The following is a 17,001-nucleotide window of genomic DNA, read 5'->3' as shown; positions in this document are numbered from 1 at the left end:
CAGCGTATGTGACTATTCTTCCCCAACTGAAATATCTTTCTTCACTTCAGTATACTGTACCTTGCAAAATGGCTTACAGTGACAATGCCGAAAGATTTTGTCCTGAAAAATATTCCATTGATGCGAGCCATTTTTGAGAAGAGGGTTTTCGGTTCTGTTCCTATTTTATTATTATTATTAACACTAAAGAACGTAGTTGAAATATTTCAACTGAATTCAGTTTGTGGGTCATGGGCTTCTGGAGTAAAGCCTTTCCCGTGTGGATTTATCATTGCTGTCAAGGCATACGTTGCGCATATAAATGTCAGTGGGAGCCATTAGCAGCTGCTGCTCTCCTTTCTGGTGACTTGCCAAGCACATCAGTAGCATGCTGATGGAGTGACAGACAGCAATGCTTTGAGTTTCACTCCTTTCTAAAAAAACCCAAGATGTTTGTAGAAAGGATACCAAGGTTTTGCTAAAATTATGCCCAAGAATATGGATCAAACTGCCAGAGCTGCCTAGCTCATCATCCATAAGAACATCAGTAGGCTGGCAAACTGCCTAACAGGAGAAAACAGTTCAAATATCCATGTCACAAGGGAAATGAGTAGAAATGAAATGGGGTTGTTTTTAAAAGTCTGGAATGGATTAATCCAATTTAACTTACTTTCTCTGAGAAAGCGTGCCTTGGTTTTGGAACGCTTTGGTTTAGGAATGGACTTCCGGAACAGATTAAGTTTGAGAACCAAGGTACCACTGTAGAGGTATTGGATAACAAACACCTGCCTAAACAAGAAAGTGACCATGTGGTGAAACATCACCAAAAACGTGGGAGGGGGACTGAACTTCTCCTTATAGTCAAAAAGTCTTACCAAATATTGTAAACTGAGTCTGACAGGTCTGCAGAGGAAGGGGGACTCAACCAAAATGGAGCAGATGAATCTCACATGGCTAGAAGGTTCCCATTCCTGCTGTAGCCCTATAAGACACAGAGGACAATACTCAGTAGGTTCCTCTGGAGGGTTTTACAGGCAAAGTTCAGGGCGCTGCAGGAGGGAGAAGAGGAAGAGAAAGATTAGTTGAGCAAACTGCCTCCCATTCACATGATGTTGGATGCAACCCTAGCTGTCTTGTAGATGTCCCTTGGACATATCCAGCCAATGTTATTTGTGAAATGCGTTATTCCTTAGACCGCCTTTGGTCACACACAAAAGCATCGAATCATAAAACATCACATGCTTCCTATTTTCCATCATCAGTGAAAATTAACACACGATCTTGGCTACTTGTGAAGGGTAATCTACTGACTAAGCTCCTGAAATCACTGTACAGTTCTTTCTTATCAAACCAGATTAGCTAGTGCTGGGAAGAAAAGAAATGCATTTGGCTTTAAAAACCTGTTAGCAATGGGATAAATCAGCCAAAAATAAGCCCTTCTGTTTCAATGAATCCCATTGATTTTCATTTGTCCCACTGAAATCAATTTGGCTTATACTACTTAACTTTGACTTCTAGGGCATGCCAACTATTTATATCTAAAAATGATTATCCCTAAGAACCAGACTTTGGACAGGAACTTTAATCTAGTTATTCTAGAGTAATCCCATTAGCACTGGCATTAGCCCAAATGGTGCTACAGAACCTACTTATGGTTTTATTGTTAAAAGTAATAAATCAAGGAAAGGAAATTGAAAGCACACCTGGATATAATTCTTTATGTATAGGAGGCTTGATCAATCCTTTTTCTCCCTCCCATAATTATAAAAAGATCAATAGAAAGCAAACCCTCCAGAGTCAATTCAGGCTTTGTTGTCCCATATATGAAAGCTTGGATCCTAAATTAACATAAGGAAGTTCATGTTATGACCCTGAGGTTCCACAGTACTCTGAAAAAGGCATGAGTGAGGATTAAATTTGTCGTTCCCTCTGAGAGAACCTTCAGCACTGTTCCTCATGCCCTCCCAAACATTATCTTCAGACTCTAAGAACAAGCCTCCAGAAGCTGCTTCATTTTCTAGGCCACATTTGCATGATAAGTATTATTCTACCGTGCTAAAACTCATGGCACACCCTCCCCCAAGAATTCTGGGAGCTGTAGTTTGTTCAAGGTTCTGAGAGTTGTTAGGAGACTCCTAACACGATCACACAACAGACACTACACAAGTCTAAAGTAGTAACAATTGATGCCTAATTATCTTCTACCAAGCCTTGGACAATCTCTTGGACAATCACCTCTAGCAGTCAAAGCAGCTATGCTAACCAGCTCTAAAGAACAAAATGAGAGCTTGAATCAAGTCTAACTGATTACTTCAGTCTCAGTTTTATTAATTTTTTATTATTATTTCCATACTGCCAACATTAAAATAATCATTTTGGTGAACAAAGTACAATTACATTGATAAAAGCAAATTCAGAATACATCTTAAACAAAAAAGAGAAGCAGCATATGGATAGTAGGTCTTACCTTCAATAAAACAATACAGTAACAGTGATTAGCCAGCAACATTATCAATAAAGCATCTTGTTAACAAAAGAGTTAAGAACATTTAATCAATGACCCCATGCAAAAAGTTCGAAATAATTATTATTTATAACGTTATTGAAGCATTCTGATAATAACTGATGGGATACTTTGTACTTATTTCTGAATGGAAACTCTGATTGCAAGATGTTCCAGGGAGAAAAATATAAATGGATGCCATGATTCAGTCCACTGTGAGCAGAGTGCCTACATGTTGAGGGCTCCTCCTGGGACTGGGGAACAAGAAATGAAGAAGTCGTTCGATTCCCCCAAGAAGGATGTCACACTGGAAAGCCTGTACTGCGAGGAGCATTATTTTTGTATGGTAGCCATTCCTGACATACACATGAAGCAGGCTATGCAATCTTTTTTTTTTGGCTTGGAGGAATCCCCTTTCATGCTGCTTTACTCTCTCTACTACATTATAAAAGCCATAGCCAAGATGCTTCACTTCCCATGTAATTAAAAAAGAAATAAAAGCCAATCATGATCTACTCTAAGCAATGCCAGTAGTGACACAGTTTGAATGCCATGCTGTTATAATTGCCTTCCTTTCTAGACAGTGTGCATAATGGAAGATTTGCTAAGTATATTAATCATAAATATGATACTTCCTCTGCAAACATCTTATATGACATATAGAGTACACATCCACATATTTCCCAGTTCATTAAACACACATCTTTCTTGATCACTGGAGAGAATTACACCTGGCTAAAGGAGAGGAGGAGATTGCAGAGATTAAAAGCAATGTGGGGTGACTTTAGCTTCCAGGCTTGTCTGTGAATATCTTGAACTCGGTATAGAACTACCGGTACTTATGTATTTCTGACTGCATGTTTTAAACAGATCTTAGTACTTGGTGTTCCTTGAGCAGTGCAAGTAGTGTATGTCTATTAGGAAGAATGTTTTCATTTCTTTAAAAAGCCTCTTCTTTTATGGCCATGATTCTTAAGGAGCAACCTAAACGAACATTTATGGATGAATCTGATTAACATCCAGGCTCACTCTAAGTTAGCAAAGCCTCTCTAGGCCACGTTGCATTTCCAATTATGCCAACAGGAAGGTGAAGACACTCCCCCATGGTACCCTTCTCTTGTAAGCCTTCCCTGTTTCACTATTTCCTTCTTCTTCTTTTTTGCAATGTTATCACTGGTTAATAGAAAACGGAGAAGGTAATTTGGATTTCACAGAAGCCTGGATGTTGTGAGCATTTGCCACAGCATGTGAGATGTGCATTTGTCTGTGCTACCTCAGGCATGTCCAGCACCATCCAGGCAGGCACACCTGGAAGTGTGCTTCCTTTCCCATCTGGACACTGCTGCGCATGCTCATACCAATGCCCAGGCATCATTTGTGTGGCTAGTTGTGCACTGCCAAAAAAGAGAAAATGCATCTACAAAAAGTGGACAGGATACAAATTTGCATGAAATTTGCATGTGCTGATTTACACGTGTAGATGCATATTTAGTTACCTGTCACCTATCTTATGCCATGGAACCCAACATGGCATGCATGTGCTTCCTAAGCTGTTGCCCATCTAGGCACTGACCAGTTCTAGACCTGCTTGGCTTCAGCCAAGGTGGGGCAGCTGATCTGCCTTCAGGCCATACTCTGGAATCATAACTAGAAATAATAAAAAGGTAAAGGTAAAGCACCCCGGCAGTTAAGTCTAGTCGCAGACGACTCTGGGGTTGTGGCGCTCATCTCACTTTACAGGCCAAGGGAGCCAGCGTTTGTCCGCAGACAGTATTTCCGGGTCATGTGGCCAGCATGATTAAGCCGCTTCTGGCACAACGGAACACTGAAACAAGAGCAGTGCACAGAAACACTGTTTACCTTCCCACTGGAGCAGTACCTATTTATCTATTTGCACTTTTTGGCATGCTTTCAAACTGCTAGGTTGACAGGAGTTGGGACCAAGCAACGGGAGCTCTCCCCGTCACGGGGATTCGAGCCGCCGACCTTCTGATCGGCAAGCCCAAGAGGCTCAGTTGTTTAGACCACAGGGCCACCCACGTCCCATAACTAGAAATAATACTGAGAAGTAATTAATAATAATAATAATAATAATAATTTTGATAAAATAACCATATTAATACATTTCAGCATAGTGTGGGACACAGGTGTCCTGTGTCCACTCAGTCTGATGGCCAGTTGCCACTTTAAGGGCACTGCTCTCCTTTCTTATGCTCCAAACCCTGTTTAAACCAGATTTGGACCAGACCATCCCTCAAATATAGGGCACCTTCAAATAGTAGCATGTCTTCTGTAAAAACCATGTATGACAAAAGGGTTCCTATGCACTAGAAGACATGTGTGTGTGTGTGTGTGTGTGTTCTGTGTTGAAACAATTTGATTTAAGACTCTGGAAGAGTGAGGCTTGTGGGTCCAATTCTCAACAGTTTAAATCTGCATTCTTTACCAACAATGTGTGTGTGCGCGCGCGTGCATATGTGCACGCACACACTGCATATTTTACTCTAAGTATGAACTTGCTTTATCAATGATGTAAGCATACTGTTGTCACCTTCATTAAAGTAAGCGACTTAGCCTAAATCAAAAATTAAGCAGCCAAACATGCCAAGCTAAATCTTCATGTGTCAAATCTATTTTCAGAGGGTGGTAACTGGAATTTAATTAAGCCCCAAAGAAAGCAGTAGAATAATTGCATTAGATATATCAATCTTTCAGTGTTCTGGGAACGTGAGCTGCATCTTTTTGTCACTAAACAAAACAACGGTAGAATGGAAGCTATATTTGAATAGTTAGCTGCTATGAGACATAGTAGCAGCCCATGTTTGGTTCATAGATTTGGCTCACCATGGTGACATAGAGATCTGGGCCCTTTGGTAATGAATTCATTTTGTCAAGTACAGAGCTCCAACAATGTACTCTACTTAGCCATAGAGACTGAGCTTATCTAGCCTTAAGAGGTCCTGGAACACCTGCTTCACCTTCTTTATGCCTGGATACAGGCAAATCTATCCAACTGTGTTTCCTTAGTATGAAAATGCTCCCTTCAAATTCAGGGAAACACACACAGTGAGAACTGGACAGTGTCAGACTTGGTGGATCCAATGGATCGCATACAATGCAGAGCTAAGTAACCATCTCATCAGCACAAGTATTTGGCTTGTGCAATGGGACTTCCCTCCCCTCTCCTACCCCAAAATCTGTTCTGAGGTTTCCCAAGCAGATTTGGAGAGGGCCCTGGGAGAAAAGTCTTACACTGATGTGGTGGTTACTTAGCTCTGTATTGGATATAAGCCAATGATTCTGCAAGACCCTGTGGTTACTATGTTAAGAGGTTTTGGTGGCCACATCCACTCCTAACCTTGGAAGTAAATATCCTCTAGTAAGACTTTGCTAAATCTAATAATATCATGCCACCATTGGCAATAGCAGATGAGATGGAAGCATGATGTTTTTACCAGTCTCTGAATGCTATTATCTGATACTGTGAAACCAAATGGTGCACCCCCTCCACCCCAGTGGGTGAAGACAATAGTAAAATACAACAAACCTGACAAGACAATAATCTAGGATTAAAAATTGCCCACAACTTTGTTGGTTACAGATACAGTCGTATTTTGGAAGTGGAACAGCTTAGTTCCCAAACATTTTGGCTCCCGAAGTGACCGTTCCTGTTTGCAAACTATTTTTGGAAGCTGAATGTCTGGTGGGGCTTCTGCAGCTTCCAATTGGTTGCAGGAGTTTCCTGCAGCCAATCAGAAGCCGTGCTTTGATTTTTGAATGTTTTGGAAGTCAAACAGACTTCTGGAACGGATTCCATTTGACTTCCAAGGTACGACTGTATGGGTATGCTTTGGCTCAGGCATAGGGTGTATATCCATTTCAGTCTCCTGATGGAGGGCTGAAACTTAAGCAGGGTCATGTCTGGGGTATGGACCACGTCAAGACACAGATCCACTGACATGGTCCAGTCCTGGCCATTGATGAAACCTCTATGGCCCATTGGCCCCACATTTGGCTTCTGGACAGAGATTTCCACTTAAACCCCTCTAACAGGTTGTGATTGCACTTGCTGTAGGTTGGGGAGATGCACTACTTCATCGCAAACCCTTTTATGAACCAGGATGCCTTACCTGTGCTGTCCTCCTGTCACTTCTGTGGATCATCACTCTTTGGTCTTCTGGTCTTCTTGCTCTTTGGCTGACTCTGCTGAGTAATCCAGGCACAGTCAGATTTTATTCCTAGGCGGCAGACAGGAGTGAAGATTCTTGGGCTCTGGTCTATCGCCCAGGATCCACCCTACTGCCTGTCCATGATTGGGCAGTTCAGAGTTTAGGTTAGGTGGGTTATCCCATCACCTTAAGCTGCTGACCTGGGGAGGGCCCAATAGCTGGCAATGAAGAAGCAGCTTTCACCCCCTGGGGGCAGAGAGGGAGGCTGCAACAAGCTGCAACCACCACCCACCCTTGAGCAGCGGTGTCCATTCTATACTGTCTTTCTCCAGCTTGGAGAAAGACAATTCCTGTTACCCTTGACCATTGGCCATGCTGCCTGGAGCTGATGAGAGTTGTAGTCCAAAACATCTGGAGGGGGACAGATTGGGAAAGGCTGCTCTATACATTCCCACTCAGCTGAAGAGATATGCAGTAGTGACTATGAACTGGTGGGAAGGGAACATCTTGCAACTGGCACTGGAACAGAATGTTTCTTGTTTTCTGGGCAGGTGTTTCCAAAATGTGAAATAACATTCTGTAATTATTTGTTTTTCAATTTTATGAGCTAGTATTCCATTTCACTTTTTAATTCACTTCAGTTGTTGGAGTGAACTTCCACCAGCTATTAACAGCTCCATTCGGTCTCTCTCAGAATTAAAATGCACATAAATGAGCAACTTTCTTCCCCTTTTAATTACTGCTAAGACCTCTTCTTTATGGCCCCATCCCATGTCATCTGGTCCCACTTGTTCTCAGATTCAATGCAGATTGCTGCTGCTGCTCATTCATATCCATCTCTTGCTGTATTCCTCTCTTCTACTCACTCATTTGGCTCCCTGGTGCTTCTTTAGCTCTTAAATCTTGCATTTATCTGTTGCAGTACTTCAGAAGTAGTAGCAAACAGAGGGACCAAAAGGAAAAGCATAGTGCAATTTATTGGAGTTGTTCAAATCCCCCCTCAACCAGAAAGCTCACTTTGTGCCAGCTACTACCTCTCACTCTAACCTACCTTATCTTGTTAATATGATTTTTAAAAATGGGGTGATTACCTATGTATTCCATCCTATGCTTCTTGGAGGAAGGATGTCTGATATTCAATGCTAGTCATACTTGGAGTATACTCAGTTGGCTATCACCTAAGGGCACTAAGATGGCACTAGGACAGCTTTGGGAAATCGTGTAAGGTTGCCTAGAGATGAAGCCATTCGAAGAAGAAGAAGAAGAAGAGTTTGGATTTGATATCCCGCCTTTCACTCCCCTTCAGGAGTCTCAAAGCGGCTAACATTCTCCTTTCCCTTCCTCCCCCACAACAAACACTCTGTGAGGTGAGTGGGGCTGAGAGACTTCAAAGAAGTGTGAGTGGCCCAAGGTCACCCAGCAGCTGCATGTGGAGGAGCGGAGACGCGAACCCGGTTCCCTGGATTACGTGACTACCGCTCTAAACCACTACACCACACTGGCTCTCTATGTTACTTTGTGTGATTATCACAAAACTGTAATGGTTTGAAAAGGACCAGAAGACCTTTTGCCTGGCAGAATCCTCCACACACCACCAAATTATGGTTGCCAATCTACACTCCTGGCATGGGTTGCCATACGCCCTGGTCTTTCCCAGAGATTTTGGCCGATTTTTGGAAATTCTGCCTGGATGCTATTTTTGGCAGACAAATACCCTAAAAATAGTCTTCCATATATACCACTTCCTTTCTGAGTACCATTGGTCAGCACTATCAAAGGGTGATAGCCAACTAAGTCATGCTCAGAGTAGGTCTGCTGAAGTCAAAACAGTTAAGTTGCTTTCCGTGGTTCTACTTTGAGTGTGACTACTGTACTGCTGGAGATCTGTGCACCTCCTGACTATTTGATTATATAGAGATGGTGCCACATACATCCAGATGGCTCAGGTTTTGATGACACATATAGCAGCTCTAAACTAAAGACCTTTCTTTGAAAGGCAAATAGCACCAAGCCTGAATGTTTGAGTTCCTCGTTTGTTTCAACCTAGGATACCTTTTCACATTATTGTAGTCAGGGCTGAATAATAATTTCCTTGGATACTCATGCTTCACCTATTTGTTATGCTTCATCAGTGAGCAGACACATGTAATACAAAGGCCGATTCATTTTCAAAATTGTTTCAGCAGAAGATAGCATGGTAATGAAAATGACTTCAGAGAACATTTTCTTCCATTTTTATCACCTTACAGTAATGATCTCTATATGTTTAATTAGTTCATATTATACCTGTGTAAAGCACTAGGCTAGTGGGCCATACAGTACAAGAAAAAGAGAGGACAGCTACATAGCAAAATATTATGTCCTTTATTCCTGACATATTTTAGTACAATACTTTCACAAGAGATGTAAATTTTAAACACACAAGCCCCTCCCCACCCCTGCCACAAAAAACCAAGCCCAAAGCCATTAGAATTTATCATTGTAGGTCTGGAAATTCCTGCTGCTTATCTCCCCCATAGTCCTGGGCTTTCTTCAGAATAATCCATTGCTGCTAGGAAGACTGGGAAATGGAGTTCATGGTGCCTCCCACCTCAATGCACTAGGAAGTGAGAATCTTGTTGCCCTCAACTTGATACTTCTGGTCCACAATATTTCAGGTATGAATATCGCACAGCTTGAAGTGACTGGATGCATGAAAACTAACTCCTTCTGGAAATGAAGTATTGTCCAGACCCATTAGATATTATTCAAACTTGCAGAACTTTCTTCAAAACGTAACAAAAGCATCAAAGATACATGAAAAATAGCCATACAATATATTGTGATGTCCAGCACAGGCTCAGCATCTTAGAAAATATGAAATGATCCCAACAGAACTAGAAGCAGAGGCCTGTCTCTCCCCACACCCCGCATCCTGCCTAAGGTTGTCTACATGGAGAGCTTCATTTACATCCTCCTTCCACAAAGTTTGGGAACAAAGAACCAAAGACAACTCCCTTCAAAATGGCAATTTGCAATTCAATACCTTAATCGCCTGATCTAATGTTACTCACTCACATGTTAGTAAGCTAGCAGAAAACAACTGTTAGTTAATTATCAATCCATTAAGGAACTCAGTAACCACTTAGAAAACTACTCTGGCAAACCCCCAATGTTAGCAATACACATTTAACCATTTTCCATTTTAAACTTTCATTAATGCACATGCATTTCCTTCATTTGTGTGTGAATTAAACCAAAACCAAAAAAAAATTCCTTCCAGTAGCACCTTAAAGACCAACTAAGTTAGTTCTTGGTATGAGCTTTCGTGTGCATGCACACTTCTTCAGATACCTGTACAGCTCATACCAACTAACTTAGTTGGTCTTTAAGGTGCTACTGGAAGGATTTTTTTTTGTTTTGACTATGGCAGACCAACACGGCTACCTATCTGTAACTGAATTAAACCAGTTATACTTCACATACAACTCCCTTCACCCTTGACTCATTGACCATGCCAGCTGGGACTGATGTGAGGTGAAGTTCAACAGCAGCTAGAGAGCCACAAGTTTCCCACATTTTAATTAAGCCAAGAGATGTTTAGAGGCTTCCAGCCAAAAATATGCACATGTTGAAAAATAGTCACAGCATTTAGGCCTTCAAGATTTGGAAACTACTAGTTTATTTTTGTAAATTTCCATGAAATAGTTAAGAGGGGAAAACAATCCTAGAACTTCAAGATGAAGCATGGAGAATGTGGCAAGTCCCACACAGCAAGTCCCCCTTCTGGGAACCAGCTCTCCTTTCCAATATATGGTGTGGGAAAGAGGGGTGCCAAGCAGGCTGCTGACATAATGGATTTGACTTGGCCAGAGGTTTCTCTCTTTCACAGCATATATTTATAAGAAGCAGAATGAGCTCTATTGTTGTCTATAATACCATGCCACTCAAGCGTTTTGGAACTGTCAACATGCTCTGAGCAATTATTTTTAACACGGTATCTCTAGGGACTGTACAATGTTCGAATTTGGTTATGAAACTGTAGAATGTGATACTAGACTGTTCTAAGTCTTCATAATCTTGCTTTATATTTCCTTTAGGGAAACAACATTCTGTTGGTTAATAATGCGAAGTGTAGCACCAGGGCTTTTTTTTTGATGGAAGATAAATGGATGAGACAAAACACTCATCCCAGAGAATGCTGCCAGTACCAGTGGCTAGCCTCGGGCCTCCAGCACATTTTGCTTTGTATGTGATCTGTTTCATCTTTCCACTTTAACTTCCCAAGAGAATCCCAGTGTTCAAGTGCAAGAAAAAATATGGATGTTAAGTTAGTTATAAATACAAAAGAATAGTTCCTAATATTATGCCTACTTAAACAAAATAAGGAGAAAAAGGCAATGCTTCTCCCGTTCTTTCATCTTTACTGTAGATAAGTTTAATACCTCCACTAGCAAAAGCCTATAGGATACCACACAATGTCTACTGAGTACAGTAGATTCTCCCCTTATATTGTTTGACTAGGACACACTATAATTGCCTAGTATAAACACTGAGGTGTTTTAATATTTTATTTTCATAATATATCTGTATTGTATGCAAGTGTCTCTAGCACCTGTTATATTTCTGAATCAACTTTCAGCCAAATTCTAATCCTGAATCCACTTACCTTTAACTTCTGACTGGTAGAAGCAGCCACTAGTCATTCACACTGATATTTCCCTGACCAACCAGGAGAACTGTTTAAGGGACAGTATGCATAATACTAAGTGAGAACTCTACAGTTGAGGTGATCAGTCCTTCAGTTTCCTCCAGCCAGAGGCATTTCATTTGTTTCTTCTGTCTCTCTTCACTACTACTACTACTACTACTACTAATAATAATTTAATTATACCCTGCCGGTCTGGCTGGGTTTCCCCAGCCACTCTGAGTGGCTTCCAACAAAATATTAAAAATACAATAAAACATCAAACATTAAAAACTCCCCTAAACAGGGCTGCTTTCAGATGTCTTCTAAAAGCCAGATAGTTGTTTATTTACTTGACATCTGATGGGAGGGTGTTCCACAGGGCAGGCGCCACTACCGAGAAGGCCCTCTGCCTGGTTCCCTGTAACCTCACTTCTCGCAGTGAGGGAATCACCAGAAGGCCCTCGGCGCTGGACCTCAATGTCCTGGCTGAACGGTGGGGGTGGAGATGCTCCTTCAAGTATACAGGACCGAGGCCATTTAGGGCTTTAAAGGTCAGCACCAACACTTTGAATTGTGCTCGGAAACATACTGGGAGCCAATGTAGGTCTCTCAGGACTGGTGTTATATGGTCTCAGTGGCCACTCCCAGTCACCAGTCTAGCTGCCGCATTCTGGATTAATTGCAGTTTCCGAGTCACCTTCAAAGGTAGCCCCACGTAGAGCGCGTTGCAGTAGTCCAAGTGGGAGATAACCAGAGCACACACCACTCTGGCAAGACAGTCCACAGGCAGGGAGGGTCTCAGCCTGTGTACCAGATGGAGCTGGTAGACAGCTGCCCTGGACATAGAATTGACATGTGCCTCCATGGACAGCTGTGAGTCCAGAATGACTCTCAGGCTGCGCACCTGGTTCTTCAGGGGCACAGTTACCCCATTCAGGACCAGGGAGTCCTCCACACCTGCCTGCCCCCTGTCCCCCAAAAACAGTACTTATGTCTTGTCAGGAGTGAACCTCAATCTGTTAGCCGCCATCCATCCTCCAACTGCCTTCAGACACTCACACAGGACCTTCACTGCCTTCACTGGTTCTGATTTAAAAGAGAGGTAGAGCTGGGTATTATTCGCATACTGATGAATGCCCAGTCCAAACCCCCCTGATGATCTCTCTCAGAGGCTTCATATAGATGTTGAAAAGCATGGGGGAGAGGATGGAACCCTTAGGCACCCCACAAATGAGAGCCCAGGGATCTGAACACTCATCCCCCCTACCACTTTTTGGACACGGCCCAGGAGGAAGGAGAGGAACCACTGTATAACAGTGCCCCCATCTCCCAGCCCCTCTAGACGGTCCAGAAGGATACTGTATTATGGTCAATGGTATCAAAGGCTGTTGAGAGATCCAGCAGAACTAGTAAACAGCTTTCACCTTTGTCCCTAGCCCGCCGGAGATCATTGACCAGAGCGACCAAGGCAGTTTCAGTGCCATGATGAGGCCTGAATCCCAACTAGAAGTTATTCAAATGGTCCGCATCCTCCAGGTGTCCCTGGAGTTGTTCAGCAACCACCCGCTCAATCACCTTGCCCAAGAATGGGAGAATTGAGACTGGGCGATAGTTGGCCATATTGGCTGGGTCTATAGATGGTTTTTTAAGAGGCGGTTTAATAAACACCTCTTTCAGTGGGCCTGGGAAGGCTTCCTCAGAGAGGTAAGCATTCACCACCCCACAGAGTCCATTGCTTAGCCCTTCCCACCTCACTTTTATGAGCCAGGATGGGAAAGGATCAAGGAGACAGGTGGTCGGTTTCACTCGTCCAAGCAGCCTGTCCACATCCTCGGAGGTAACAGATTGGAATTTATTCCATGCAACTTGACTAGACAGGACTCTAGCACTCTCCTGCCTCTGCCCTGCTCCCACCATAGAGTCTACCTCTTTCTGAATCTGAGTGACTTTATCTGCAAATCTTTGCAAAATCATTGCAGGAGATCTTGGGGTCTTTACCAGGCCTCAATGGCAAAGGTGGTTCCGTTAAATTGCCTCAAAAAGGAAGTGGGAGGCAGTTTGGCAGATCAACCAATACCTAAGATATAGGGGCACTCCTGCTCCTCCCTTTCATGCACTGATGTGTACACTCCTGTGTTGTCTGAACATGCCAAGGCACCTTCTAAATCATACCCTCTCTTTCAGGTAATATAGCCTAAAAGTAACACATTTAGCATTTAGCATTTAGATGGCTGAATGGAAAATTCCCTGTCTGTCACACAGAACATGTTTAGGCACTCACAAACCTCATAAAAGAAAACCCATGTATTCAATCAACTCAATTTAACACAGCAGAGATATTAAAACTGTTTGCCGCGTTTCTCAGTCGTTTAATATCAGACATATCTTGTTTCAGAATTGTTTGTATCATATGTTGAAAACAAGAAAAATGGCAATCATTCCCACTTGCCCAGAGAAAATGGAAGGCCACTTCAGATGCCGGTGATAGAAAAAGAGACTTTTTTCTCAACTCTGCACGGTTATGATAGAAAATCTGCTGTATTTGCCAGATCGGCAAGGTTATGTTATCAGCTTCATCAAGCAACAGAACAATGCCAGTTTGCATCACCATTGACGTGATCTGCAATACCTCTCTTTTCTCACTGCTGCAGGACATATGCTTATGGCTAGATATGAGGGTATAAAACATTTGCTAGATGAAAACATGCACATTATTTGGCAGCTGGCTAACAATCCTTTCCCAGGGCTTTAGCCAGCTGCATTGTCAAGTAGCCTTAGGAAATGGCTTGTTTTACACTGCAATAATACTTGACAGACAATTAAACGTTTACTGTAGCTCTAAGGCTCTGGAAAAGGATTGTTATCCAGCTGCCAAATAAGTAGATCATCTAGAATGTTCTCTATGAAGGAATCTGCATTTGACGTTATAATCCAAAGGGCAGCATCTCTACTTCTTTTTGTAAAAACAACATTGTATTGAGATTTATTCCATATATCACCAACACCATTGCAGCTCTGTACTGCTCTGGATTGACCATTAGAAGAAAAATATGTGGGTGGTGGTGGTCACATGCATGACATGGGAAAAGCATAGTGTGATGCTTTACATCTGGTTTGTGGAACTATAATACTGGAAATAGGATGGAGCTGAAGGTTTTGGTATTAAGGTTTACAGATAATAAACCTATCTGGAGAAGATGGGCCTGGCATCAGTCATTCATGCCCTCGATACCTCCAAACTGGATTGATGTCGTGCTTTCCTTGAGGTGTTGCCTTTAAAGACAATCCAGAAACTTCAGTTGGTGCATAACATGGCTGCTATGCCGTTCACTGCTATCTTGATATTGGAGGGTATTTCTCTGATCTTACACTTTCTGTACTGGTCCCTCATTTTCTGCTGGGCTCAGCTTAAAGTGCTTGTGCATATGAGCCTGTTGGCCTTTCAGTTTGGCTGTAGGGCCCTGGTCTTTGTTCCTTTCATATGAGCTGCTAGATGGGCAAAGGACAGGGTCTTTTTGGTAACAGTGCCAGTAGTGCCAGTGTGGTTAGGCAGATCTGTGGTCCTGCCCTGCTTAGACTGGTGTCGCTACAGCTTACTAAAATGGGGCTGGGTGTTGGCAAAGTAGCAGTTGCTTGGATGTACTGCTACTAGCATTGGATTGGCTCCACTGCTGTTTCTTAATGGCTTTGACCTCACCACCACCCAAGCCCTGCCCAGGTATGCTGTAATGATGCCAGTGTCAGGAGGGTAACTCACTTTCTGCCCCACCACATTTGCCACTACTGGGTGATGTAATTATGGAATGTCCTCCTGATGGAGAAAAGTGGGGTGTAAATATTAAGCCAAATTAAACTTATGGGCATACATATATGGAACCAGAGAAATGAATAGGAGCCAAAGAATGATTTTGGATAGTAAAGGCAAGCATGTGAAGTATTAAGAACCATTTCCCCCTGCTGTTCCTCCACTAAAAAAAAAACATCACATCTTCAGTCTGCTTGTCATTTAAAAAAGGGGAAAAACCAGTGCTTTTTTCTGGGGGTACTTAAAGTTATGCAGTACCAGCACCTTTTTTCTAGAAGAAAAGCACTGGTTAAAAACATAGCATTTACTGTAACAACTTCATATTGAGTACTGACACCTCTTTTTCTAGAAAAAAGCACTGAAAAACAAAATAACTTTTATTGCTATGTTACATGCATTTATATATAAAATGAATATGCCCCAGGTGTGAATGTACTATATAATTCATAGGCTTGACTAATCTAGAATGGTTTGTTGTGTTATCCACTCTCGATAACTGAATTTAGCAAACTTTGATAATTGAATTGGCACAGCAAATAAAAAAGCCATTTTATCTATACTGCTTCCCACCAAAATGCAGACATGCACTCAAAAAAAGGAGAAGATTTTCTGTTTTGCTTTTTGAAGCAAATACACCATTACTGCAGTTCTCAGTTTGGCAGACATTCATTTCAGGTGATGCAAACATTAAATAAAAAGTAGCTATGAGTCTCCATAGAACAAGATACAGCAGTGTGTTCATGGCCGGCCCCAAACATTTGCTTCTTGAGGCAAAGGACAAGATGGCTTACCTCTCCATTCCATATACAGAAATTGTTTGGAGTGGCAGCTGAATCTTGCTTCAACACTGGCAACTGGTTAGCATCCTTCACTGTACCTGTAGCAGCAGGCAAGTTTAGGGGTCTCCAGGACATGTCATGTGGCATACACAGCTCTGTCCTCCAACTGACCTTACCTGCCTAGACCGATAACACAAAACACATAATAGAAAATACTGCCACCTCCTTCACCAGTTATCCATTGCTGTTATTGTCCAGTGGTCAATAATTCTGAATAAGATTTCCATAATCAGGATGGTTTTAAGTAGGCCTGCCCCTCATTTGCTGAAAGGTTTTGAGGTCTCAGTTGCGAGGGGAGGGGTGTAGGACTACGCATTTTCATCCAGTCTCATAACTCTCCTTGGGTTGTAGACAGGCAGTTGTAGTGTCTGTGAATGTTTTTCCTCCTGAATTCTTATTGTGTCCCTGTGGCTACATAATAGCCAGTAGCACGCATGGCATGACAAATCGCAACAGTAAAAATTCTTCCAATGCTGTTACTGCAAATGTGTGTAATCTTGTTTAATGTAATGTAATCTTCACAAGCACCTATCTGATAGTGTTTTGACTTCACAGCTGACACCAAGCACAACTACCTCCTTTACCCATGCCTGCACAGCTTGGTTTCCCTCTGTGCACAATGGTATCTTCCTTCTTCCATCTTATGGGAAATAAGAACTTCTGCCTGAGGTGGGAAATGGTTTTATTTGTTATTATGTTGTTTAGTTTTGTGTTTTTATACTGTAAACCACCCTGCAATTCTCGGATGAAGGATGGCATATGAATTTAATAAATAAAAATATATAATGGATATTGTAAGGCTATATATAGTCTTAGACTGATAAAGTTAGACCAATATTCCACCTGTTAATGTCTTAGTCCATGGGTAGGCAAACTAAGGCCTGGGGGCCGGATCCAGCCCAATCGCATTCTAAATCCGGCCTGTGAATGGTCCGGGAATGAGCGTGCTTTTACATGAGTAGAATGTGTCCTTTTACAGGTATTTAAAATGCATCTCAGGGGTTTTTTTGTGGGGCATAGGAATTCATTCATTCCCC

Source organism: Podarcis melisellensis (assembly GCF_964234715.1).
Source record: "Podarcis melisellensis genome assembly, chromosome: 2".
Classification (NCBI taxonomy): domain Eukaryota; kingdom Metazoa; phylum Chordata; class Lepidosauria; order Squamata; family Lacertidae; genus Podarcis; species Podarcis melisellensis.
The sequence above is the reverse complement of the archived record's forward strand: the minus strand, read 5'-3'. Positions refer to the sequence as shown.